We start from the raw sequence: 22,550 nt of genomic DNA on the forward strand, positions 1-22,550 counted from the left end.
TTGAAACTGTTGGCAACCGAAAAAACATTTCACACTGTTTCCCAGGTCAAAAGTACATGGAATCGAAAAACTGTTTCCAAGCAATACTGAAATCCTCATGCCTGACGTCTGCAGATAAAACCTGTTCAACAGAATTAGTGTTTAAAGTCAGGTGTCAAGTTTGCCTTAATGCTGTGATGTCAAAACAACTGATACATTTCAGAATCTCTTTGAAACTCTCGTCAACTTTTGATAAATGATTTGTTGGGATTTCATAATCCTCTACACCCACAACCTCCAAAAAAAACATGAAAGGAACAAACTGCACATCTTCTTCATTGGAAATATTTTTTTTTTACCTAGCATCACATGAGATCTTTCGTTTTGTTTTTTTTAAACTAGCACCATATGAAGTTCTAGGGAAAAAAAAAAGTAAAAAAAAACAACACAACATTATTTTCAGAGGATGGCTTTCATATGCAGTGTTACACAAATTTTGGGGTGTTGTTTTTTTCCCCCCCCCCAACGTACTGGTACTCAGAGAATGGCTCTTGGATGAAGATGATCTTACAACCTTTAATAAACACTGACAGCTGGAGTTCGCACTTGTCACATTCACCATGATCTGGAATTCATCAAGTTATTATCATGTGCAAGACACATCATGCCAGCCAGACTGCATGGTGCTGTGCATATAGTGATATGGCAAAAGCACATGGCTAGGCAGATAATAAGCTTTCAACATTGGTTATCAAATCAAACATGAAGGGAACTTGTTTCATCCCACACTGTATCGTCACTATTAGGGCTTTCGTGAACTGTTACGTTTTAGTTTTAGTAACATGCTGCGTCAAACTAGTAAGCGTCCAATTTGGAGTGTCTAACATCCTTTCAGGCTAAGAGTGTGATAAGAAGCACCTCATTGTGATGAACCGAGAAAGGAACATCCCAATATGGCATCTAACTGAACATTAATCTGTAGGCTGCATCCTTTGATTAAAGGCGTAATTCCCGAGTGAATCTATCCAATATGTTTACAGTTTAATTTCCAATAATGCACAGCATTCATTACACATGCATGACTCAGTTGTGCCATGTATTATTCCTGGGACGAACAGCACGGCATTGAATCCATTTCACGTAAATTCAACATTGGCTCGTGCTAATTTATCATATGTGCCTAGCTACATGTATGCATATATAGCTACCCCTGCTGACAGAGAAGCATTCTAAATCTTACCTTTTAAGCCTATATATATAATATACTGTAACCACTGTTAAATATGTGCATGTCAATACCCGGACGAACCTCTATAATACATGTAATGTTCTGTTACATATGTGCATGTCAATACCTGGACGGACCCCTATAATACATGTAATGTTCTGTTACATATGTACATGTCAATACCCGGACGGACCCCTACAATACATGTAATGTTCTGTTACATATGTGCACGTCAATACCCGGACGGACCCCTACAATACATGTAATGTTCTGTTACATATGTGCATGTCAATACCCAGACGGACCCCTACAATACATGTAATGTTCTGTTACATATGTGCATGTCAATACCCAGATGGACCCCTACAATACATGTAATGTTCTGTTACATATGTGCATGTCAATACCCAGACGGACCCCTACAATACATGTAATGTTCTGTTACATATGTGCACGTCAATACCCGGACGGACCCCTACAATACATGTAATGTTCTGTTACATATGAGCATGTCAATACCCGGACGGACCCCTACAATACATGTAATGTTCTGTTACATATGTGCATGTCAATACCCGGACGGACCCCTATAATACATGTAATGAAACGTTGTATATTGTACACAGGCCTGAGTTACATTACAGTATTACCTATAGTAGACCATGATCGTGTAGGCAGAGTTATAATACAACACGAACATCAATACATTGTGCAAGGCAAAAAGATGTTATAACAAACATTACCATTGTTTAACATCATTAAATAGGCTAGATAAAACTGGGTTAATGAGTAAATGATTGATTTAAAGTTAATGGCTGACTGATGTTTGGTATATTGAAACACAGCACACACGTAAATGGGTACATCTGGTGGAAATGATCTTGGAATTTTATCAACAAGACTAACTGGGTATCAGGAAATGAAAACATCACATTTGAATTCAAGATATATTAAAACCCTACATCACAAAACAGGATAGCTTAATTACCATTACACAGGTGATAGTCATAAACATGCAGTGTATGTCTACACTTAAACACATGTTTGTCTTGTAGCTTTTGCGAGTCAAATGCGTACAAACACTGAGAGCCTTTAAAAGTGATTAGCAGGGGACGAGTTGATCGGCTACCTGTCAACAGTTAGCTTCCCCTGCCTATTAGCTGCTGTTTAACGCTAGTATTTATCCCGTTGGCAAATCGATAGAACATAGTACAAGTTCACTTTGTAAACTTGATGTGTTTATGCTTATCCTGACAGCTGATCTATCATGCTCAAACCTGCTGACAAAAGACTCCATAATTTCCATAAGGAAAGGGGGAGAACCATGCATATACAAGTCATGCTCACAGCGGAGGTGGGGAAACAGGAAATGGGGAAAAGGATTGTCAATGTAAAGAATTATGTCTTGCTATTGAATTTACTAATATAACAAAATCTTAATTATAAGAATGAACTCGAGGTATCAATGCAGACATGTAAAAGGCTTTGCAAACTTTCGACACGCTTGCCAGGATATCTGTCAAGTCGTCAAGTGAGTTAAAAGCCTGTGACACCTTCACTTCATCAATACCATTGAACAAACGTATCACTATGAGTCTAAAGCATTATACTCTTAATTGTTTCCAAAATACAAAATATGATGACTGATCCCTGTACAAAGAGAAGTGTAAATTTGATCAACCAACAGATTTAAACCACTGACTTACCGAGCTGTACAGTTGCAGCCAAAAAGAAAGAAAAACTTAACCCCATAGTATTATTTACCATGTAAATCAACTGTACATATTTAAATGAGCCCCAAAAGTGAAACAGATTTCTCGGGGTTTTTTTTCCAAACTCTCAGTTTAATATAGTTACACAATTATTCCCTGCCATCTGATATTATTGTCCAAAACTATGTGCCTTTCCTGCGGCACTTTGTGGTTTAAGAACGAATAAATAAAAAAATGAATGAACGGCTTTTCACAAGTAATTACAAGAATAGAATTCTCAGAGAAAAACAGATACCATTATTAAAAAAAAATGTCTGGGAATATAACACCGCCACCACAAAAATCGGCCGTTGGCACCTGGAGAGCTTTAATTGATACAGATACAATACACATGCACATGTAACTGTATAAAGGTTGGACAGCGCACTGTTAGACGTTCAAACACTCTATTATTTAACCAGCACTAAGAGAGATAGAAGGGGAAGGAAAAAACCTAATGTCTACGCCATGAGCATTATGCTCTGAGGTGACAAGCTGGCTGGAAATCAAGATCTGGTAGACATGAATGGGTATTGGTAAAAGCTGGCTTTCCGAGGCCAGTAATGATATCCACAGATACGTCTGAAGACCCAAGGCAATGGTAAAGGCAAACATGGCACCTCAGCAGATCACAAGCAAATGGTATTTACGGCTAACACACACATTCCTGGGCTCTCTCCTGGATGCAGTTATAGCCATCTTAATACACATATAATCTGCCCATATCTGACCGCTACAGTTGTGCTGAGGAATCAATCCATACCAGCTAGCAACGTGCTATTGACACTGATAACAATCAATGCATACACTTGCTCATTCATACAGCCTGAAACTGCCTTGGGAAAAACCGTATTAACGCAACACGAACAAGAAATGTACACCAGTATACACTCGCTTTATCCCTGAACACCTACATTTACCATGCACTGTAAATAAAACCATCAACAGGCAACTCCATCTGTACATAAAAACAACAATTCCCCTCCCCTCCATCCTTTTTCACCTACTTCCAAGCATGTCTCATTCATCTTTTTCATTTCTTCTTTATCTATCTGTTTCTTCTTCCTGCTTCACTTATTTACTTACATACAGCTGTCAGTGAGCCAATTACATAAACCAGCTGTACTACACACACTGATGTATAAATGTGCAGGTTTTGTTACCAGGCAACAACGAATCACAAACAAATTCCTGAGACAGTCTTCATTTTGGTCTTAGTACCTATACACACTGTTCTGTAATGCAGATTGACATTGAAAAGATACCTGATCATTTCAGGGCCAATATTTGTCTACTACACCTATGTATCCATGGCATTTAAGAATGATCATTTACGAAAAGGCACTTTTCAAACTGTAATCAAAATTCAGGTAAAATTATTTATGAATCTGTATAAACCTTATAATCCAGATCTAACCCAATATATGTATTAAAAGTATACAAAGTTGGACAGAGGGCCTCATGTCATTCACAAAACTAAGACTCTTTCAAATATTTAACTGCCCAAAACACAAACAGACTCAAATTATAATGCAATGACAATATTATAAACACACCAGTATTCACTTATGTGATTGATGCCAAACTCAAGGATATAATTAACTGAGGTAAACCACTACTCTGTGCCAGTTACCCGAGAAAAGCCCTAACTTTAAACATACCTGTAGGTCGTCACAGGTACATTTGTGAATATAATAATGATTAACATTAATTCCATACAATTTCCACCATAATACATACATACAGGCACACCTCCATGTATACACATATTAACATTCTAGTTTAAGTTCCCACCCATGCAACTGTTAAACACAAATCAAATATATAAATGAATATATGTAAATCCAGCTGATTTCCTTCCACCACAATGCTGGCCGTGGTTGTAGAAGTGAAATATAAGTGAAGTATACATATAAATTCCTAGTGATTTTTCATGAAATGAAGTAAAAGTGCATATTAATCCTATCTGTTGATATACTTACTGATCAGCATGAAATGAGTATTGATTGACTCATATGTGTTTGTAATATTTGTACATATAAATGTGTGTAAGATTGTGTAACAGAACTATCTAAAGCTATACTGATTATTACCAACTATTATCAGTCATTACCACTAATGTAATATCACAAAATAGTTGTGCAGGAAACTGATAACCAACACACTGATTAATTTACATGATTGGTGTTTCACGGCATACTCAAGGATATTTCACTTCTATGACCACAGCAAGCACTATGGTGGCAGGAAACCGGGCAGAGCCCTGGGGGAGCCAATGAACATCCGCTGGTTGCTGGCAGACCTATCCACATACTACCAAAGACGAAGCCAACATGAGCTGGACTTGAACTCACAGCGATGAAGTCAAGATGACATACATGCATGTGTATAAATTTGCAGGTATGTTACAAAGATAGGGTGCAGATGGCAGGATTTACCTTCAACAGGTGGGGGGCATGCCAATAGAACAGCATAAAACACAGGAGCAAGTGAATATTAACCCTTCACTCAGCAAACTTCCCACTGAGGCAGATGTAAGCCTGAGCCACTCAAGAATCTGACTAACCAGCTTAGCCACCTTGATAACCGCAAATTTGCACCTGTCTCTTCTAGGCAGGCAGCTGGTAAGACAGAGGATGAGACTACCCAGTCAGCATGTGGCTGCATCATGCATGAGTAGAAATCAACAACAACATGTGACTGGTCAATAAGACCCAGTTCCCTTTTAGACCCACATGTCTCCCTTGATATTGACTGGTCCTTCAATCATGTGAAGGAAAATATGATCAAACTGTATATGGCTATATAGCACAGGCTAACAATGTGACGGGACGGGGATTGTGCTGTATGACCAGTACGTGGCTATGGCACAGGCTAAAAATGTGACAGAATGGGGATGTTGCTATGGCGCAGGCTAACAATGTGACAAGAAGGGAATTGTGCTGTGTGATCAGCATGTGGCTATGACACAGGATAACATTGTGACAGAACGAGGATTGTGCTGTATGACCAGCACATGGCTATGGCAAACGGCTAAAAATGTGACAGGATGGGGATGTTGCTATGGCGCAGGCTAACAATGTGACAGGAAGGGAATTGTGCTGTGTGATCAGCATGTGGCTATGACACAGGGTAACAGTGTGACAGCATGAGCATTGTGCTGAGTGATCAGCATGTGGTTATGGCACAGGCTAACAATGTGACAGGATGGGGATTATGCTGTATGACCAGTATGTGGCTATGACACAGGCTAGGAGTGTCACAGGATGGGGATTGTGCTGTATGACCAGCATGTGGTTATGACACGCTAACAATGTGACAGAACGAGGATTGTGCTGTATGACCAGCATGTGGCTATGACACAGGCTAGAAATGTGACAGAATGGGGATGTGGCTATGACACAGGCTAACAATGTGACAGGATGGGGATTGTGCTGTATGATCAACATGTGGTTACCAAATGGGCTAGAAATGTGACAAGATAGGGATTATGCTGTATGACCAGTATGTGGCTATGACACAGGCTAGGAGTGTCACAGGATGGGGATTGTGCTATATGACCAGCACGTGGCTATGACACAGGCTAACAATGTGACAGGACAGGGATTATGCTGTATGACCAGCACGTGGCTATGACACAGGCTAGGAGTGTCACAGGACGGGGATTGTGCTGTATGACCAGTATGTGGCTATGACACAGGCTAGGAGTGTCACAGGATGAGGATTGTGCTGTATGACCAGCATGTGGCTATGACACAGGCTAACAATGTGACAGGACAGGGATTATGCTGTATGACCAGCACGTGGCTATGACACAGGCTAGGAGTGTCACAGGATGGGGATTGTGCTGTATGACCAGCATGTGGTTATGACACGCTAACAATGTGACAGAACGAGGATTGTGCTGTATGACCAGCATGTGGCTATGACACAGGCTAGAAATGTGACAGAATGGGGATGTGGCTATGACACAGGCTAACAATGTGACAGGATGGGGATTGTGCTGTATGATCAACATGTGGTTACCAAATGGGCTAGAAATGTGACAAGATAGGGATTATGCTGTATGACCAGTATGTGGCTATGACACAGGCTAGGAGTGTCACAGGATGGGGATTGTGCTATATGACCAGCACGTGGCTATGACACAGGCTAACAATGTGACAGGACAGGGATTATGCTGTATGACCAGCACGTGGCTATGACACAGGCTAGGAGTGTCACAGGACGGGGATTGTGCTGTATGACCAGTATGTGGCTATGACACAGGCTAGGAGTGTCACAGGATGAGGATTGTGCTGTATGACCAGCATGTGGCTATGACACAGGCTAACAATGTGACAGGACAGGGATTATGCTGTATGACCAGCACGTGGCTATGACACAGGCTAGGAGTGTCACAGGATGGGGATTGTGCTGTATGACCAGCATGTGGCTTTGACACAGGCTAGGAGTGTCACAGGATGGGGATTGTGCTGTATGACCAGCATGTGGCTATGACACAGGCTAACAATGTGACAGGAATGGGATTGTGCTGTATGATCAACATGTGGCTATGACACAGGCTAACAATGTGACAGGGCAGGGACTGTGCTGTATGACCAGCAAGTGGCCATGACACAGGCTAACAATGTGACAGGATAGGGATGTGGCTATGATACAGGCTAACAATGTGATAGGACGGGGATTGTGCTGTATGACTAGCATGTGGCTATCACACAGGCTAACATTGTGACAGGACAGGGATTGTGCTGTATGACCAGCACGTGGCTATCACAGGCTAGGAGTGTGACAGGACGGGGATTGTGCTGTATGACCAGCATGTGGCTATGACACAGGCTAGGAGTGTGACAGGATGGGGATTGTGTTGTATTACCAGTATGTGGCTGTGACACAGGCTAGGAATGTGACAGGACTGAAATTGTGCTGTATGACCAGCATGTGGCTATGACACAGGCTAACAATGTGACAGGATGGGGATTCTGTTGTATGACCAGCAAGTGGCTATGACACAGGCTAACAATATGACAGGGTGGGGATTGTGCTGTATGAGAAGCATGTGGTATTGGCACAGGCCAACAAAGTGACAGGGCAGCAAGTATGACCAGCAAGTGGCTTTCACAGGCTAGGAGTGTGACAGGACAGGGATTGTGCTGTATGGACCAGTATGTGGCTGTGACACAGGCTAGGAATGTGACAGGACTGAAATTGTGCTGTATGACCAGCATGTGGCTATGACACAGGCTAGGAGTGTCACAGGATGGGGATTGTGCTGTATGACCAGCATGTGGCTATGACACAGGCTAACAATGACAGGGACTGGAATTGTGCTGTATGACCAGCATGTGGCTATGATACACAATAACTATGTGACAGGATGGGGAGTGAGTGGAAATTACACTGTGTGGCATATAGGGTGAGAGAATGGTGATTACACTGTGTGACACATATGTGTAGGCTGCAGCTGTGTAGCACAGATTGCCTATGTGAAAGAGTGGGGATTACACTGTGTGGCACATAGGGTGAGAGGCTGGATATTACACTGTGTGACACGTGTAGACTGCGGCACATAGGGTGAGAGGGTGGGGATTACACTGTGTGGCACATAGGGTGAGAGGGTGGGGATTACACTGTGTGGCACATGTGTACGCTGCACGCTGCATAGTAGAGGTTGCCTATGTGAAAGAGTGGGGATTACACTGTGTGGCACATAGGGTGAGAGGGTGGGGATTACACTGTGTGGCACATAGGGTGAGAGAATGGGGATTACACTGTGTGACTAATATGTAGATGGGGTTGTGCTGTGCACTGACTGTCTGTGTTACATGCTGAACACACATCCTTGGGTGACAGCCGACCATGGCCAAAGCAGATGGTCAGAAAAAAATACCCATGTATATTAACATAAGCACTAACCCCCCCTACAGATACACACTTACACACAACCACCCTGATATGCAGCTATATACATGTATCCATAGCCTACCTGCTAGAAACACAATGTTTCAGCTATACACAATACCAGGAGCATCTTCAGGTATGACTCGGGTAAGACACACACATGTAAGCACATAAGCCTGAACTATACTCAGTACCCAGGCACACACAGTAGCTGAAAGTCGAGAAAGCTGTCCTATTGTGCTCCAATAAAGCCTAGGTTACAAGGCTCTTCCACAGATCCAATAACTCCCCCCACCCAGTCAGTCAGCCTGTACAAATCAGTATCCTGATCTGATGTGGAGATACACCTATACCCTAAACCAAGGAATGAGACAGAGGGATGGAAGGAGAAACAGAGAGAGAAAGAAAGAAACAGGGCTGTGGAAAGCCAGCCAGAGCAGTTTAAGAGCTAAGACCATGCCAGCATGGTACAGATACTGTGATCATTCTGTTGTATATAGACTCACCCTGTGTTTATAGCTGTGGCTGGCCAGCGGGGTATAGCCTCAGAGCTGGGCCAACTCTACCTGCCACCCGGCTATACACACACACGCACATCCACAGGCTGGCAGAGCTAGTTAGATCCCCAGATTAGGTAACCCGTTCAGGATCAAACACTGACCGCTGTCAAACGAAGCTCCGCATCGCTGCCATGCTGCCCATTCCCTGGTTCTTATTGTTGCTAGGTATAATACTTGCGTGCGTTGTGACTCCTGCGATAATGAGCTACCCATGAATATGTAGACTGATCACATGACATTCCTTCTCGACCAGCTATGATGGCTGACAGAGGGCAGCACTGTGTGACAGTTCATTGGATATGTACATAGAAAATGGATCAGTCTGTGGAATTCCTGTACACACAGTTAAACCAGGACAAAGCTTTCATTGTTATATAGCTGGGCTTTCTTTCCTTTTTTTTTTTTATTCTCTCATCAAAACTGTATTTTTGGATTGGCTGTCAGTTTAATGCGTACTCTTATAAATTCTAATCCACCCAGCCCACAAGTCAGATCATTGGAGCGAAACATATTATTCTGACAAGGATACATGCTTAGTCTGCAAATTTTCATTAGCACCTGCGAGTGTTCAACCACAGCACTTGATCAGCTTGATCCTGTCCCCCTTCCCCCTCCTCACCAGGTGCAAAAGCAACCATGATCTGCTAGAGTGGGGGAGTAAGGTAACCACTGACCAGTTTACCTCAGTAATCATTTCAGCTGCTTAAATACAATTCTCTCATCAATAATGCACCACTTATAGACAGGTTAACTGTGTAATTTATAACAATGGTCACTAAATCTCCTCCAAACGAAACAAAAGGCAAAATAATGTTTGCTTGTGCGGTTTGGTGAGGTGTGGATGTACGCTCGGATCTGATTTACAAATTAAACATACCTGTATTATAAGTCATAGGACCCACCTTTTACTGTAGTATTCTAATTTATTCCACAGTAAACGAAGCACTGTGGGATGCTGCCGTAAAGGGTGACAAGTCAATGCATTCATCACCTATCCACAGGTTAACTGTATTATTTACCACAACGCCAATCATCACTAAATCATTGCTGGATCATGGCAAAATAATGTTTGCTCATAAAGCAATTTGGTGAACTATGGATGCCCATTTGTGTCAAATTCATATGAGTTACACTTACTGGATGACATCATGTGACATAGTGTTTAGGTCAGCACTCCACCGACACCCACATAATAACTAATCTCATAACTAATTGCACATGTAACTGTTTAACAATTTAATCGTTACTAATCACATAAATTTTAATTCATTCAGTTTTTGCATGTGTGTGTGTGTGTGTGTATTTACTTCTTTATTTGATTGGTGTTTTACGCACTCAAGAATATTTCACTTATACGATGACGGCCAACATCATGGTGGGAGGAAACCAGGTAGAACGTAGGGCCGGAGTGAGTGAGTGAGTGCTTGGGGTTTAACATCGTACTCAACAATTTTTCAGTCATATGACAAGGAAGGAATCCTTAGGATGCATGTACGTGTAATGTGCCTCCTTGTTGCAGGACGGATTTCCACCACTCTTTTATTTAGTGCTGCTTCGCTGAGACGACTTACCAAAGGCAAGTAAGTAAGGCCGCAGAGAAAGCCAGCATGCGCTGGACTTGAACTCAAAGCGACCGCATTGGTGAGAGGAACCTGGGTCATAGCGCTGCGTGCGTGTGTGTGTATGTCTATATATATATATATATATATATATATATATGTAATGATGCAGCTGGAATACAACAACTTGAGAATTTGGGAAGGTTTCCCTTGTTTCTTCTTATGCCTATTTTCCACACCAGAACAGTCAACTTCTTTCTTTTATATACATATATATAGAATAAAAAAACCCAAAACAAATGCACCTTCTGAACTTTCTACATTTCTGTATTCCAAATGCAGTTTTTGAATGCCTTGTCTTTGTATTCGGACTGCAGTGTGGTTGTGTGTGTATATATACATATATATATATATACACATGTATATATTAGGTGGGCATAAAAAAATGGGCAGTACTTTGAAGCTGCATTGCTCCATTATCCTTTGTTCAAACCCCTTCAAACTTTAGACATTCAATTTTCAAGGTCATAACTTGAGTAGCCTGTACACAGGGTTAAAGCGAAAACATAACCTCAAAAACGCTCGTTCCTGTGACCCACCTTGCATCATATGTCAAGTGTCATGAGTAGAGCGCACGCTGCACCTGTGTGACATGCGTCAATCAAGTGTTGTCTGGAAAAATTGCCTGGCTCTAGTGTCAGAGAAACCATTTCGCCAGATAAGCACAAGTTCCGTTGAATGGTTTTCTCGGCAGCGGACAAGGAATTGATCACCTAACAAGGTAGAACATCATTTTGAAATGTCCAGAACATGCATTTAGACTCTATTTTGATTTTGGTCCCATGAACAGAAATCTTAAAGCATGAAATTGAAATTTGGTTTGTATACTTAAGACATAATGGCTTTTGAGTGCGTAAATTTTTAGAAGCTGACGTAAGAGGGTTTTGGCAATTGAATGTCAAAGTACGGCCCATTTTTTTATGCCCACCCTAAAAATAAAACAACCCATGGTCCTGAAAGTAATTAACCTTTCTTCTGTGATTTTGACCCAAGATGAAATTGATGTATTAAAATTAGGACTTGACTTCACTCCAACGCCACCAGCTAACATTGAAGATCTACAGAAAGATATACGTGAGTTTACCAGACAACTAAGAATGAGTGAATTGATGCATGGCCATATTCACGATAACATGAGTGACGAATCTCTGGCTAAAAACCCATCTACTTTGAGGCCATGCACCAGTGATGACGGTAACCTGGAAACATTTTTAGATAATTTGCAAAAGATTCCCCTCAAATCTACATCAAATGCCAGGTCAAATTTATCATCTGCACAGAAGTCAGCTCTGGATAATCTTGGATCATATCCTAATATTATTATAAAAGAAGCAGACAAAGGTAAAGCTGTTCCTTGTTATAGACAAGTCACATTATAAAGCAAAACTTATGGAAAAGCTTGTGGACAGAGATATTTATATGGAAGTAGGTAGCAACCCAGATAGTGAAATAGTCAGTGACCTTCGGAATTGATATGTAAACATGAACAAGACCTTACTAAAAACGCGAGAATCTAACCAAATCTGAATCAGCAATTTCTATGGTCTTCCTAGAGTACATAAATCAAAACAGATTACAATCGCTATTGAAGACCAGAAATCAGAGTTCATTACATTGCACTGTCCTTCTGATTTGAAATTCAGACCAATTATAGCTGGCCCTTGCTCTCCTACACAAAGGCTTAGCCATACAGTTGACCTTTTACTTAGGCCATTTATTGCTCATGTAAACAATAACGTCAGAGATGATATCAACTTCCTAAATAAGTTACCGCAGGATGTAGACCAAGATGTTGAAATGGCCACTTTTGATGTGATCAGTTTATATAGCAACATTCAGCACGAACTACGAATAGAAGCAATACAATATTGGTTAAATCAACATCCCGAATCACTGGACAAACGCTTCAAAAACAAATTTCAAACAGATTGTATAAAGTTTATCTTAAACAAGGACTCCTTCTGTTTTAACGATTGTCGTTATGTACAAATTCTTGGGACAGCAATGGGAACAAAGATGGCCCCGGTTTATGCAACATTAGTAATAGGCTATTTAGAAAAATCTCTTTACAAAAAAATAGAAACCATGTTTGGACATGATTTTGCAACAGAATTTAAAAGCCATTAGAAAAGATATCTGGATAATTGTTTTATTTTCTGGCCAAAGGCAGCCGGGACGATTGATCTTCTCTTTGACAGCCTCAATAACCTTCATCCCCAAATATCCTTCACAATGGAAGTAAATTCTAAGTCAATACCCTTTTTAGACATACTTGTCTTGAAGGAGGGGACTTCTATATCAACTGATATTTATCAAAAACCCACAGACAAAAAACTCTATCTTCATTTTAGTTCAAATCATGCGTGTCATACTCGGGAAAATATCCCATATTCCCTTGCCAGGAGAATCTGTAAAATAGTAAACCAAAAATGAAAACAAAATCAGAGATTTATAGAACTTACATCATGTCTATGCAATAGGGGTTATCTGGACGGATTAAATGACAAAGGAATTAGGACCGCTCAGAGTCATTCATTGACTAAACTGAGGGAGCCCTCACAGAAAAAACCTGACAAGATGGTAATTCCATTTGTTTCAACACATAACCCCAATAATAACAACATCTTCCCGATCACTGAGAAAACCTTACCAATTCTAAAAAACAGTGACAGGATGAAAGATATTCTAGCCCAATCTAATGTCATTAAACAGGCTCCAAGCCTCAAGAAAATGTTAACTCGCACTCACTTTTCAGAAAAATCCATGACTCCATCGGTTTCTAAATGCAATAAACCTACATGTGGAACATACATACACATGTTAGAAGGATCAAGCTTTCAATCTGAGAGAGAAAATTTTTTGTTTAATGTAAAATTTGACATGTGCTGCACTGTAAAAAATGCTGTATATGCACTTGTTTGCATAGGGTGTGGCAAACATTATATTGGCCAGACCTCAGATCTCCGCTTCAGATTGACAACATATCAACAACGAAGAATATTGTCATCTTCCAGTCAGTAAGCGTATACACTCATGCACACTGTCATTGACACTTTCGTTTAAAGTCTTTCCATAAATCAATGGTAGTCATCAGATCTAATATCGTGTCTCATAACATGATGATGTACCACATGTTTGTATAATTTATGTTGATTAATTTTGTCAAACCAGTTCATTTTCATCACTCACTGTATATATCATACATTGTATATGTACAAATATGATGTCACAGATTATCCACAGGGTCTTCCGTTCGATCCTAATAAAGACGCATCGTCACTAGTCGCCCTTCTGATAGACACTCTTAGATACTGATTTTTCTATTGTTCGCTACTTAACAGCTTTATACATGTATGACCTTGTTCCCAGCAACAATTTATCCATGTATTATGCCATGTAACTAACCCACTGCCTGTTTTGACATTTACGTAACATGTTCCTTAGTTACTGGTAACACATATCCTGTATAAAGACCTCTGTGGACATTCATATTCATATTCCTTGAAAATAACATGAAGTTTGACACTGCAGTTGGAATATAACAGAATGTAGAAAGTTGAGAAGGCATTTTATTTTTTTTTTTTCCCTATGTCAATTCTCCTCACAGGGGATCTTTCTCTATTTCTTCAAATATATATCTATGCCTTCCACCAATATAAATAATAATGCATACTGAATAGGATTCAGAATTTGCAACAAATCAATAAATTTCATATTCATAATACCAAGTTATTACTTAAATACGACACACCTGTCTCATTCTATGATATGCATTCTATGAAATTTCACCTACAACAGGCCACCATTGTAAAACATTCTCCAGGCAGGGCAGAAAACTGAGTCAAGACGTTCTTGACTATTCTGAAGAGGTTAGGAGGAGGTCTGGAGTGACATCAAGAACAATACCCTGTAATTTGTGACACTGCACAACCAATAGGCCCTGTCAGAGTACTCAATCTGCATTCTGCACATTCAGGGCCTCAGTAGCAGCCTAATAATAAAGTTAACAAACCATTCATTATAACAGCATGCTTTAAATTCTCAAACATGCTAGCTATATATATATATATATATATATATATGCTGTGGTACACAGTGGAATTGCAAGTACAACATTCTCACTGGACTATAAATAAATGCCTTGAACAAAGTAGATGGTATATATGTATGCTGTGATATAGAATACATGATTCTCAATGTACTATAATTTAAGTACTGTCAACAAACTAGATTATCTATATGCTGTGATATATCCACTGGAACTGTAAGTACACGATTCTCACTGAGACTATAAGTGGCATGAAGAAGGTACACTGACCATGAATAGGCTGTCATATATGCAATGGAATTTTAAGTAAAAGGTTCTTTTTGCACTACGACTAGTGCCTTGAACAAGCTACCTTGATCATATACTGCTGTCATATATTCTTTTTACACTATGACTAATGCCTTTAACAAGCTACTTTGATCATATATTGCTGTCATATATTCTTTTTGCACAATGACTAGTGCCTTTAACAAGCTACTTTGACCATATATTCTTTTTGCACTATGACTAGTGCCTTTAACAAGCTACTTTGACCATATTTTGACTGTCATATATTCTTTTTGCACTATGACTAATGCCTTTAACAAGCTACTTTGCTAGAAGTGTAAAGATACAATGGTGCATCACCAATATTAATTTCTTTAAACTGGAATATGCGTAGCGTTTACATCGGAGGCTTTGTATCGCAATACCTTACACAAGGGAGACAACTGTAGCAAAACCATTCAGTCTTGACACAAGTCACTCCCCTTTGCTGGCTGACACAAGTCCTTTTTCCATTTAATTTTGTTTCTTTCTGCTTAAAATTTTCTCCCAATGAATTTAAACTTGATATATATAATGTGTTAGTGACAATGTCCTTCATGCAGCAAAAAAAAAAAAAATCAAAGCCACACTTTAAACTATACTGGTGATGTATACATGTTAGTATGTTTCCATAATGTTCCAAAAGGGTATCATTCTAAACTTTGTAACTTTGCTTTGTTTTGATCTCATAAAATTAGAGGTCACATAATTGATGATTCTGACTAGATACAATTAACCATGACATAACTGTAACATCACTGTGCAGGCTGATATGTACTGATAGCATATCAACAGATTTCAGGCAATGCTCAAGCATACAGACAGTGCATGGAAATTAAAGCATAGCAGACAAACAAGCGGATGGACAGACAGACAGCCCAAATTTTATATCCCTTAATTTTGCTGAAATGTTTTTGCTGGGATAAAAAAAGAAAAGAACTTACCTTTATACCACATATATGTGAAGCAATACTACTAAGTTCGACCAAGCCAAATTCTCTTCAGCAAATTTCTGTAAAAGAAAAACGATCATGGGTTACACACTATGATAATACTGTCTATTTTTACCACAATGACAGCGTAACTTGCCAAACATGTACATAATTATAGTTAATCTATAACAAGCTGTCACAGTGACACAAAAAAATGTAGCTACCACAAGTATGAATAACACATTGTTCACCTAACGAGGGGCAAAAGTAACAGTGGAGTATTGTATAAAATATTTTCGCAGACAAGTCCATAAACCTTTAAATTATTTATTACAATTATGTTTCAACTGTTTAACATTTTTTTTTCTTTTTTGGTGTTGCTTTTTGTTGTTTATTAAATTTAAATATATATACACTCAATTGTTTAATAGTTTTGAACTCCTCTACACTATATTCAACTGGTGTTTTATAATAATGTAGATCAATTTATATATTCAGTACTTATTTCACTGATGTTAAACCTTCACCATTAGAAACTTTTCACTTTTCACAAGAGCAATAATGTTTATGAAGAAAAGAACCGCTGCATGCTTGCAAGCTTAGAAAACTTCACACCTGAAAGCTGCAGTAAATTTCTGCAAGTTATAGATTTCCCTACTCATTATAGTTTCTTTGAATTAAGTCTTCAAACATGAAAACACCCAGGGGCCTCCGTGGCTCAGTTGGTTAGCGTGCTAGCGCAGCGTAATGACCCAGGAGCCTCTCACCAATGCAGTCGCTGTGAGTTCAAGTCCAGCTCATGCTGGCTTCCTCTCCGGACGTACATGGGAAGGCCTGCCAGCAACCTGCGGATGATTGTGGGTTTCCCCCGGGCTCTGCTCGGTTTCCATCCACCATAATGCTGGCCGCCGTCATATAAGTGAAATATTCTTGAGTACGGCGTAAAACACCAATCAAATAAATAAATAAATGAAAACACCCATGATTTAGTGATTACCGCAGTTTAACAGGGAAGAGATTTTTATGGATGTACAACCTGTACTTTTTTTAAGACCACGATTTGATGATAATAATTAAAGAGCTTGTCAAGTATAGTTCATTTAGCTGTACATTTATACTAGAGTCAATTTTTTCAAAGGATGGACATTCTATTTGACTTTTAAAGTTTAACTGTTATCAAGTCACACATTTTGCTTGACTTATTCAAACAACTTATACTGCAGCTTTGATAAGGCTTTTGTGAAGTTTGATAAATTTCCTATTAGAAAAAAGTTAAGTATTGGCATCAAAAATATCCTTTTCAGGCCTTTAATTAATGTGCATTTCAAAGCGGATTTACATGTGCAGGTTAAATACAGTACATCGGACTATTTGTACTTAATAAGCCTGTCATCCATAATAAATCTTCTTATTTTTAGGGGGCCTCCGTGGCTCAGTCGGTAAGCGCCCTAGCGCAGCGTAATGACCCAGAAGCCTCTCACCAATGCGGTCGCTGTGAGTTCAAGTCCAGCTCATGCTGGCTTCCTCTCCGGCCGTACATGGGAAGGTCTGCCAGCAACCTGTGGATGATCGTGGGTTTCCCCCGGGCTGTGCCCGGTTTCCACCCACCATAATGCTGGCCGCCGTCGTATAAGTGAAATATTCTTGATTACGGCGTAAATCACCAATCAAATAAATAAATCAAATAAATCTTATTTTTAGAACAGGTATTAGTAGTGCTGAAAGTGCAGTTTTTGGAAAAGTAAAGATATGAATATGTTGCTCATTGTATGGACTAACCATGTGAGAAAAAAAGGAACTATTCCTGCTACAGTTACATGGATATAGCCTAAAAAGAGTAGACCAGGTGTCCCAAACACTATATGAATCAGGGTAGGCATGAAAAGCTCATGAAGTCCAAACATGTGAACATATACCTCATACAAATGGATAAAATATCAGACCAAGTGAAGGTAAAAACACTGAACCGTCACCATGTAAAGGGAGCCTACCCATGGTTTCCGTTTCTATTCCTAGCATATAGGCCAATCATGCGTAACTACACAATCACGTACGGTCCAAATTATATCTATGTATGCATGCTTGAGGTTTTACATTGTACTTAACAATTTTTCAGTCATATGACGACGAGGAGTCATTAGGTCTATGTAGGGGACTACATATATTGTGTCTCCATATGGCAAGGTGAGGCCATGCCACGAAAGTGCTGCCGTTGTCACTGAGGTATCATGCCAAAGACACCAGATATGACACCAGACCCGGTCACATTATACTGACACCAACCAGTACTGCTTCACAGTCATCAGTTTTCATCATATATCAACATTATATAAATGGTCATGCACCTTTGGAAATATGACTGTCATGAAGACAGCCATCTCTTCTTTATTCTGCAACTTCTTGTAAGTTTATTACATTATTTTTGATTGTGATGTTATTTCATGACACTGTAGTGAGAAGTTTGATGGTTATTACTTCCAAGGTAGCTTGAATTTGTTTAATAGTTAATATCGTTCATCATCTGTTAACCTGTGTTAAGTTGTCGGTGTTGTACTTTATGAGAAGTGATGAATATTTTTCAAAAATTTGTTAATTTTGGAGATATTGTTGACTGCTACATTTAAAAAGCTAAGTGGAAGGTTTAAGGTTATCAAATAACCCACTCGCTCAACAACAGGGGAGCTGTAAGGACTAGGGTTATATTCACGTTTTGATTTCTGCGTGCATTATGACGCAGCTGACAACTGCCGTAATATTATATATTTTTTTTTTTTTTTGATTGGTGTTTTACGCCGTACTCAAGAATATTTCACTTATACGACGGCGGCCAGCATTATGGTGGGTGGAAACCGGGCACAGCCCAGGGGAAACCCACGACCATCCGCAGGTTGCTGGCAGACCTTCCCACTTACGGCTGTAATATAAGAGCCTCTTTGTAACACATTTTTGGAGGTAAATTCGAGGCATTAGGCATCTGTTGCCTTAAAATAAACTTTGAAAACGGGGGAGCAGTTATATGGGAAATATTTGGAAGGATAGCAGAGTTAAAAATCTCACTAGGATTTAGCTATTGCTGTCAGAGCCACGTTCCTGTCATACAGGACGACAACATATGGGTGCGTGTGCCTGAGGATAGACCAATTAGATGGGAATTATTTTAGTGTCAGCCAATCAAATTTCTCTCTGTTCGGTTCGGAAGGTACAAAAGAGGCTGACAGCATTCATTCTGGTGGATGGTTGCCCGAAGCGTTGGTAAAGAGCAAGCCGATCCAAAACTCTGACAACCAACGGGAGGTAAAACTCCATAAGACCCAGCAAGCCTAGCAGTCTCAGAACTGAGAATCCCTCGCTCACTGGAAACAGATGACCATTCAGCTTGGCGTTTCATTAAACTAGTCCTGGGGAGCATCCAGTTTTTAGGGAACATTTCTGAGAGTATTCAGTTTTCCTTTGGAGAATTATACCACTGTGACTGGCTTGTAGTAAGCCTGCGGACTCAAATCATTCTGATAGTGAAGACAATTGGTGTTTTGCTAAACTAGTCCTGGGGCTGATCCAGTGTTCAGACAATACCTCCACTCTGAATTCACAACTGGATTATGGTTAGCCTGAGGATTCTCAAAGCTAGTGTTAGGGATCATTCAGTTTCTGAGGAATGGTTAGGGGTTAGTTTCTTCACAGTAACTTCATTGTAAATTTAATGCTGGACTGGGGCTAGCGTTCTGGACGGGCATTTGTTGTTAGGCTAGATTCAGTGTACAAGTGACAATCATCAGTTTAGGACTGCATTCTGAGCACGGGCTATGAGCACTTCATATGGGATTTGAGGCTACCAACTAAAACACAATAGGGTTTACAGAACTGGACTTTTGCTCATAACTCATACACTGAAAGAGTTGCGAGCTTTTAATTTATCATTTTAACCAGGGATTCATAGTAATGTATATATGTTGAACTAGGGTGTTGAGTTTCAAGTTTCCAGTTGAAATTATGTATGGACCTTGCTTCTTAATAGTTTGAATACCCAGAGGATATAACCCACATACAGCGGTGTCTCGAGCTAACGAAAGATCATGAGTAATCGATGAGTGCAATCATACCGCTCGGATTACAAAAATCAACAAGATCATAGCAGGATTCAGAGAGTCATTCAGTTCTATGACATGTGGTTTCTAGTAGTTTACTACAGCAGGATTTGATTGCTCCTGGTTTCCCATATACAAGTAATGGCAAACAGGCAACAATATATACATGTATATATAAGAGAATATATATATATATCTATATACGTAATATAATCTCGCATACCTATATAATTAATAGGCATAAAAAACAGTTACAATGCTCATTTATTCATTGCTTTGTGAGAGAAATAATATCACATACAAATCGATAAAAACCAAATCACATACAAATTAAACCAATGTGACCAAAATACTTCTTGAGGATGCAAATGCACCAAAAAAACGGTGTTGAGGAAAATTAGCAGCCATTAGACCATTCTACATATTTATATCCAATTACAGCTTTGCCACTTGTAAAGTGGTATTTAATTGACATTTTCTTTCGGGCAACTAACAACTATCCCAAAACAAAAAGCATATCATAAAACTGGCTGGAGCTAGAAGTGAACGCACGTCCCCTCTGGTCAAGTGTTGCGAGGACTTCAAACGGTATTCTCATTCATTTACTAACACTGCCAGCTAAAGCAGCAGACTAGCTTGAATCAAGGACTTGATTTATGAGGTATTTTGTACCTGGTTTTAGTGATAGATCTGAACATCCTATAAGTACATACACCGTACCCATTCATCTGTGTCATACTTAAATTTTATAGTTATACAAGGATTTCTTATCTTTCCAAATAATACATATCAGCTGGGAAATCGTCAAACTGGGAAAATGTCAACCTGTTATTATAACCAAGAATACCCCCAAAAATCATGCTGTTACACACACTTCATTGTAAAGGCACAACATACCTAACCTGTACTTAACCCTAGTGCTAGGCACATCTATCAACGTGTCTGATTTCAAAGCTAGCAACACATGACTGGGTTATATACACTTACAATACAACGGCCATTTTTATTGATACTTAAAGAAAAAAGTAAAGGGAAAACCACAAATGCATCAGAATTTCATGAATTCTATCCTCAGGCCACTGTCAAGTCAAGAAGATATAATGTTAGCATTTGATGATATTTGATGATATTTGAAGATATCTACTACATGTCAACAGCCAACAGTATCTGACTCTCGTTTAAAAAACTCGTTTTCTTTCTTTTACCACATCACAATGCAAAGAGGTGAAAGACAGCTAGACCAAAACTGTCCACTAGATCAGCCAGTTACCCATGGTCAGCAGGGAAGTTGGTTGAATACATACATACATATATATATATATATATATATATATGTATATATATATATATATATAGCCACAGAAAAAGTGTCCATATTCAAGTACTAGATGACCAATCCTTTTTGAAGAATAAATATATAATATGTTGAAATCATTGCAAGCTGACAGTGAAAACATGAGTAAGACAACAGTGAATATTTGATATTGTACATGACATATACAACCTTGCATAAACTTGAATGTAACTTAAAGATTAGAGTCCAGATTTTGTTACCAAAATCTACCAAAAACAATAAATTTACCGCCCTAACCTATTTCCAGCCAGAAGCACTGGTACCAGCTAGCACACTGAAATCTCTGGCCAGACTACAAATTCTGAATTTTCAGACCTTGAATTTTATCTTTGCCCCCCACATTGGCAATACATGTATATACTGACTCGTAAGCTATAGCTTTATCAACTATTATTGTGTACATTTGATGTGTTTATCATAAAATTAAATATTTATTTACTATTCTTTCCCTCTGTCCACTTCACAATACATATTATTTTATTCTCTGAGGTACTCTCAATTCATGCCAATATGCTATGACAACTGCCTGTTATCAATGGCATTCTGAATAGCTTATGCCTATAGCTTATTGATATGGACATGTGCAGAGATTTGCTATTTATCAGTTTTCACTTCAGTTAAGCTTCAGATTTTAGCCTAAAGTAACCAAACCTTTTGAGTTCAGACGTATTCCTCTAGTAGCTTTCAGCTGTATAATAATGAGAGGAAATAAGGCTGTTTTTGGTGTGTACAAAATCCTTTCATCTTGTACCCTAAATCCATGAATTCCTGAGGGTCAAATTGCTCC

At 39.3% G+C, this 22,550-nt stretch overlaps 1 protein-coding gene across 3 annotated transcripts in view; it reads right to left on the reverse strand.

Moving 5' to 3' along the window:
* The window catches only part of LOC135471949 (neurocalcin homolog), a 197,017-nt gene that overhangs the window by 48,865 nt on the left and 125,602 nt on the right, over window positions 1-22,550 (reverse strand). For 2 of the 3 annotated variants that reach the window (XM_064751412.1, XM_064751413.1), the window contains exon 2: window positions 16,337-16,404. The gene's annotated coding sequence lies outside the window, so the exon portion shown is untranslated. Of the gene's footprint in view, window positions 1-9,365; window positions 9,869-16,336; window positions 16,405-22,550 lie in introns of those variants that run through there. The other variant, XM_064751414.1, reaches the window with a different exon arrangement.

Source organism: Liolophura sinensis, chromosome 7 (genome assembly GCF_032854445.1).
Source record: "Liolophura sinensis isolate JHLJ2023 chromosome 7, CUHK_Ljap_v2, whole genome shotgun sequence".
Taxonomy (NCBI): domain Eukaryota; kingdom Metazoa; phylum Mollusca; class Polyplacophora; order Chitonida; family Chitonidae; genus Liolophura; species Liolophura sinensis.